We start from the raw sequence: 7,565 nt of genomic DNA, 5'->3' as shown, positions 1-7,565 counted from the left end.
TATTATTTTTAAAGATTTTATTTATTTAATCATGAGAGACACACAGAGAGAGAGAGAGAGAGAGAGAGAGGCAGAGACATAGGCAGAGGGAGAAGCAGGCTCCATGCAGGAAACCTGATGTGGGACTCGAACCCAGGACTCTAGGATCATGCCCTGAGCGAAAAGCAGACACTCAACCACTGAGCCACCCAGGCATCCTGGGTGGGATGTTTTAATATAAAGTCTGATTTTTTTGAGACTTTGAGATTTAGTATAGTTTCTGGGAGCATACATCCAAGAAATTATAACAAGATTTGTCCTAATCCATACTGAATTCCCTCTATATAACTAATTTCCCTGAATTTTTTATATAAAATGTTTTTAGAAATTAAAAAAACTTTCTGCAAAACAGAGTTCTGCAAATTGAACCACATTTGGCCCCAGACTGACACTGTTTGAGATGAAATGCTGTATGATGACAGCTATCATCATGAGGGGGCACGAGACAAAAGGAGGGAGGACTGTGTTATCCCAGTGGATCTCCTTAATGGCTTTGCTGCTCTAGCCTTGATCCTATGATCTATCACACACTCCCCACTTTTTCTACCCAGTCCAGACCCCCTGTCCACTGCAGCAGACCTCATTCTGTTGAACCATATCTACAAAAAACATCATCAGCTCTTTGCACCTCACCTCCTAGTTCTGAAAAGTGCTACTGGGGAAAATAAACCTCTCAGCTATAGAGATGGGTGGAGCTCCACAAGTTCACGGTTCCCACCCTCATCTGGGACTGTTGGGTTGACCTTGGAGGCCTCTGAACGATCCTGGCCAGATTGCCTACGTGCTCTACTCCTGGGTACAGTGGGACATTCCCTTTTCAGCAACACAGGACTGCACAAGGATTCACTCCCAGGCTCACAGGATCTCTTCTCTAAATCAGGTGGTATTAAATAGGCTGAAATGTCTTGAGAACCTACATTCGGCAGTTTTTGTAATTATAAGATTCTCCATTTGTGGAGAGCACCAGTAACAATAGCGGAGGAAAATTGCTGGCAAATTCTGTCATCAGTATAACACAGTAAACTGACCATTCCCATTATTCTGCTGTCACAAATTGCATGTTAAAATGGACCTCAGTACAGAAGTATTGAAGTGCCAAGGTGTAGTTTAGAAGTATCTATTTGCTGATGTTTAAAGCTGGCCTGTGATCGCTTCGGCAGCACATATACTAAAATTGGACTGATACAGAGGAAATCAGCATGGGTCCCATGCAAGGATGACAAGCATATTTATGAAGCATTGCATATTTTTTAACTGGACTTTAGGTAAAATTTTTTAAAAAAAGAAAAAGTGGGCGGGGGTGGGGGTGACTGGGTGATGGGCACTGAGCGGGGCACTTCATGGGATGAGCACTGGGTGTTACGCTATATGTTGGCAAATTGAACTCCAATAAAAAATATATATATTTCCAATGAGAAAAGAGTAAAAGCAAAAAAAAAAAAAAAAAAAGAAAAAAGAAAAAATAATAAATAAGTAAATAAATGAATAACAATGGACTATGCTTTATGCTTTAGATTTCCAGTTTGTTTGGGGGCCTTACTGTTGTTTGTCTTTATAAACAGTGACATGTGCGAAAGAATAAATGCCACGGAGCTGTTTAAACACACTCTCTGGGCTCCTTCTCCTTTCTGATGGGCAACAGGGAAAATTGCTTTCTATTGCTAGCCGTTGAGGTTTCACGATCACCCCCCCCATATACCATTAATAATTTTTTTGTTAGATTGCATAATTTATAGTATCAGTTGTGAATGCATAATGTAATACTGTATACTGAAGGGTAGTCTTTCTTCAAATAGGTTACTGAAAATGAAATAAATACCTAGATTAAATTTCCATACTAGGGAGAGAGAAATGAAATAATTTGCTGAGTTGCAAAATACATAATAGACATCGTGGAGGTAATCTAAATTCCAAAAAATTACTTCATTGTTTTAGTCACGTCAGATGGTTTCATTCTGAAAGCAATCCCTAAGAAAAATGTTGCGATAATTGTTGAGCAAAAATAAGTATTTTTCAATAAAATGAGTCAAAAAATAATCTCTCTAGATATTAATAAAATGAGGCCAAATTAGTTTATAACTTACAGTATAATACAAAAATTGACTGTATTTATTTTAGTGTCTGCTCTTGTGAATGAAAGAGCCACAGAACCTTTGAAATATGATGTAAGAGCTGGAAAAATTTTGCTTATCTTTACATTTAACCCTACTTTTATTCTAAGAAAAGAAAATTACCAGAGGATTATTTATATTTCTAAAAATCTGTTGGTATTTTTAAAGATTTGTTTGCAGATTTTTTGTGCTTGTAAGGAATACAATTCATGTTTCATATTAAGAGGAATCTACTAAAATGACTACCTATTTTTTTTCCAAACGACCATCTGCTCCTTTCTAATGTCTACTATAGATCAATAACATTATTTAGTATTTCTTCTTTTACTATTATCATCATCATATTTTTCATGGATCCAAACCCCTTATTTTACTAAGCTGTTGTCTTCTCAAGAAACTATCCAACTTCAGCTGTGGGATTGGTATTAGACCCCATGGGAATGTCAAATAGAATTTTAATTTTCACTGGGCATTCAGCACCATTTGTTGTTTATTTCTCCAAAGTGGTTTTATTTTCATTACAATATACGATTATGTTCATTAGGACATGTGTTATCTTCTTTAGTGGAATCTTACTTTTTTCCCCTTTAGAAAGGAAGGAAGACAGGAGTAAAGGAAAGACATGGAAAGATTAATTCAAGCATCAACAGTGGTGAAATTCAAGGACGGGTTAATGACTTTGATGCCTTTAAAATAAGCATACATCAGAGTCAGTAGGAGAATCTGATTTGTGAAAGTAACAAGTTTTGATGATGTATATAAATGAATTGCTCCATAAAATTTGTCTTTTTAAGAGCCACTTATGATCTTTTGAGGCTGTTTTTGATACATATATATCTCTACTTTTAAAACGTACTTTCTACACAATAAATGTTTTAATACTGCCATTTGGTTAGGAGATGCTCTTAAACATACAGAACAATTTTGTCTAGATTGTTTATTTAATGTGACTTGTAAAAACTGTAAATCATAAATTATTCGGTAGTTTAACATTTTCCCCTATTTTGAAGTACTAGTAAATAACACTAACATGATCATAATAATAATTAATACCCTTTAAGATGGAACTCTAGGGAAAAAATTAAATGCTGAATTTATATAACTTTTTTACTCTCTTCCTAAATGTCAGGTTGATTTACAAAAGCTTAGTAATTTTGCTGATGTCTGTCCATGTCTATAAATTAACTACATTTCTAAATTTAGAGATTCTTTGCTAAGATGATTAAAATATTTCCTAATTTGTTCTCCTAATCTTCTTTGGGTTGTGAACAAAATAAAAGGACTACAAACCCAAGCCAGAGAACTCATACGTAACCTTGATAAGCTTCCTAATGCTAATGTTGTTTTGATAGAGAAAACCACAAGTAATGCAAATAGCAGCCTCCACTCTCCAGTACAGGTGTGTAATAAGCGCATATAATTAAGCCAAAGATACATAATGGTTTGTTGTTGGATACGCATTTACAACAGCTGACTACGCTCTTAATGTGTGGTTCATGAGTTAGGTAATTTTCTTATGTCTCCTCTCCTTGAACAGAATATTCCTCATGGACTCATATACAAAATGATTCTGTGCCTTTTACAAAGTAGATTCCCACTGCTGCCTGTAATTTAGCGTCTTTGCCATATCAGCATTACCTAAAGATGATTAAAAAGAGCATGTAAATTCACAAACAAGTCATTTTATTCTTCAACTTAAATAATTTAGAAATGCCCCCCAAAAGGAAAGTTATCAAAATGTAAGCCTTTCGACATGGTTTCCATCTTCGTGAAATATATCAAGCGTGCATTTAATCACTGTTATGCATAAAATATGGTTTATGGCTCTGCTCTATATATCACATAAACTTCTTTGTATATTACGAATCTGAGTCCTTTAAAGGGCATAAAGCAGATATGAAACACTAGTAAGGGTTTTTAAAAATCAGTACAGATACAGGCAACAGTGCATAAAGTACTTGCAGTTATTTTTAATTCTATACTTCCATTGAGATTTTTTAAAATGCAAAACACATACACACATACATTTATACCATCCTGGGGTTTTGAATTGGGCAGACTAAAAATAAGAATGATGATCCTATACTAATAGTGTATGAATTTCTTAATTTTAACACTTTTAATCCTTTTTCTCCTTTCCACTAGGATCCCATAAAACATCATGATACTGTAAAGAAATGTTATCATACAGGCACAACCAACATGAGGCTTACTGCTTTGTACCAGAAATGGTCAAAAAAGTCTATCTACTAAGATTGATAATGTGGAAAAAAATAGATAATGTAAATTTGTTTTTAAAAAGGTGATATCTTACATACATATTGAACTATAGTGTGTGGTAAAAATGGTCAGGATAATATCTGAGCTCAATAGCATTTTCCCATAAATTACTGTGTAGGCACCATTAATCATTGTATTCAAGTGCTATGCATCGCCTGCTTAATTCAGGTTGGTTCTGATTTGCACATCATTTCAAAGAATGCAAAAAAAAAAAAAAAACCCAGAAAAGTTTTACTTTCCACATTAGCTATATAGCTCATCTCTTCTAGTCATATCTCAGGACAGGAGGTAAATAATCAACCTGATTCCTTTGGTTGACTTTTAAAGACTTGTTTGCAATTAATTTGGGACAAAAACTGTATTTAAATTGAGTCTTTAGTATGAGCTGTAAGGGATGGAATTCCGTCCCAACATAGTCATAGTTATTTCCCTTGCTGTTGTTATTTTGGTTCCTCACAAAATAAACTAGTCATTTCCCCCCTCTTCTTCTTCTTTTTTAAAATTTTATTTACTTACTCAGGAGAGACACAGAGAGAGAGAGGCAGAGACATAGGCAGAAGGAGAAGCAGGCTCCCTGCATGGAGGCTGATGTGGGACTCGATCCCAAGACCCTAGGATCATGCCCTGAGCCCAAGGCAGATGCTCAACTGCTGAGCCACCCAGGTGCCTCTCCCCTCTTCTTCTTGAGTATGTTGATTATATGTGTGCCTGTGCCATGAGTGTGACTGCATGTGTGTGTGTGTGTGTGTGTGTGTGTGTGTGTGTGTGAAGCGGGCAATATGTCCTCAACCTATGTATGTGGTTAATGTAAGAGGCAGAGTGTGTTAGGTCTCTTTTTTTCAAAAACTGAAATCACCAAAAGGGAACTCCTGTACCTTTCCATCGCCATGAAAAAGGAGGCCTCTGTTTCTAGCCTCTCTCCTCTTCCCCGCTTTCAAAGACCATTGAGTTCAGATGTGTTCTGGTCTTCCTTCTCCCCTTCTCATTCTCTCAGAGTCTGATTCCTGGTTCTGTCAGAATCTCATTTGCCCTCACCCCCACAACTGCTATTTTTAATCTCTCTCACTAAGGGACTCTCCGACGGCACTGGAACATATTCTCATTTTGGTCAGATGAGAAACACCCACCTGACTTTGAAGCTCCTTCCAGGTTTCCCCTTGTATTTTCCACCCCCTCTCAGTGTTTCCCATCCAAAGTGATAATACTTCTTCACCTTTTAGTAACTTATTAGCTAGCACTGATGGAACTTCAGCCCCTACCTTGCCACCAAACCTGGGTGGCTCAGTGATTGAGAGAGCATGCCTTTGGTTTAGGTTGTGATCCTGGGATCGAGTCCCACATCGGGCTCCCTTCAGGGAGTCTGCTTCTCCCTCTGCCTGTGTCTCTGCCTCTCTCTGTGTGTCTTTCATGAATAAATAAATAAAATCTTAAAAAAAAAAAAAAAGAACTGATGGTTACCAGAGGGGAGGTAGGTGGGGCATGGGTTAAATAGGTGATGCAGATTAAGGAGGACACTTGTGATGAGCACTGGGTATTGTATGGAATTATTGGATCGCTATATTGTACACCTGAGACTAATACTACACTGTATATTAACTAACTGAAACTTAAATAAAACTTAAAAAAAAATGATCACTGAAAGTTAGGTTGATACATGTAAATAAACGTTGCCAAGCAACAAGAAGTTCACAGACACAAAGTTTTGTCCCTGGCTGAGGCCTATTCATTTTGTAATTCATGAAGGATAGCATAGGAGCATTCTCAGTTTCTAACAGATGCCAAGAATGTAAATTTCATTTCAGATTAAAATCAATAAGCATAAATGCTGATATAAAATGAAGATTGATACCAAAATAAAAATATTTCTATTACAAGCTCATTGTATAAAGATCAGAAAATACAGCTTAAGAAAAAAGTTAACATGATCTTTCAGCCATTCATCACTGTGGTTAACCATTTTTCACTTTGAAAACTATGGTTATAGGCTTTGCTTATGTGCAAATGCAAATATAAAAATTTTTTAATGCCATTGCATGTTGCAAATATTTTATACCTTGCTTATTGAGTGGATAAATAATATCTTTGAAATATTTTTCCATGTTAGACATCTATTTTTTTCTTATAACTTTTATTATGTTGCTAATATATTTAAACATGGAATAATATTGTCAGTAGAAAAGTACGTATTATCCAGGTTTAACACATGTTGGTATTTTGTTATATTAACTTTATAGATTGCTTTAGAATGACAGGTTACAGATATGGCTGAAGGCACTTATTTAACTTTCCCTGATATTTTTAACCTCCTTTACTTCCTTAAAATGTAGATTTTCATTCATATTTTCTTTTACTATATAAGTATATGTCCATAAAATATATAGTGTAGCTTTGTGTATTTTTTAAATGTACACAATTGATTCTGGGTTTATGTACCTTTTTATGCCTCTTGCTTTTCTTGTTAATCTTTTTTTGTTTTGTTTTGTTTTTGTTTTGTTTTGTTTTTGTTTTGTTTTGTTTTTAGAGAGCAGGGAGGGACAGAGGGAGAGAGAGAGAATCTTAAGTAGGTTCCGTGGCCAGTGCTAGAGCCTGACATGGGGCTCTATCTCATGACCTGGGATCATGACCGGAGCAGAAATTAAGAGCAGGACACTTAAATTACTGAGCCACACAGATGCCCCATTAATGTTGTTTTTGGTATCTGTGTTACTATATGAGGATCTCATTCATTTTACCTGACATAGTTTTTAACTATGTGAATAATAGATATGTTTCTACAATATCATTTTAAATGACTGCAGAATATAATAAATTTTAATGTGCCACATTTAAACCATTCCACTATCGTTTGGATTTTTAAACAAATTTGTGTATTACTTACATAAATCTTCTAAGAATATTCTTATAGCTATACTTTTGGTTTCATTTTTCATTGCTTTCTTGCTGGGCCAAAAGGTATACATATCTTAAATTTTACTCTATATATTTCCAAATACATATATATAGAAAGAAAAATATATAAATTTATATCTCAATTTTTATACTTCTACAACAATGAGTAAGAATACATTTTCTTTTCCAGTTTGATGTATGACAAATAGCCCTACTATTTCAATTTTCACTTACTTAATTATTAAA

General features: G+C 35.1%; 1 non-coding gene across 1 annotated transcript; it reads left to right on the top strand.

Annotated features, from left to right (window-relative positions):
- Window positions 1-1,183: 1,183 nt before the first annotated feature.
- Window positions 1,184-1,290, top strand: LOC119867703. Its single transcript, XR_005369860.1, has one exon. It is a non-coding gene; the product is annotated as a U6 spliceosomal RNA (small nuclear RNA).
- The last annotated feature ends 6,275 nt before the right edge of the window (window positions 1,291-7,565 follow it).

Source organism: Canis lupus, chromosome 14, assembly GCF_011100685.1.
Source record: "Canis lupus familiaris isolate Mischka breed German Shepherd chromosome 14, alternate assembly UU_Cfam_GSD_1.0, whole genome shotgun sequence".
NCBI lineage: Eukaryota > Metazoa > Chordata > Mammalia > Carnivora > Canidae > Canis > Canis lupus.
Note: the sequence above shows the minus strand (reverse complement) of the source record. Positions and strands in the feature narration are given on the sequence as shown.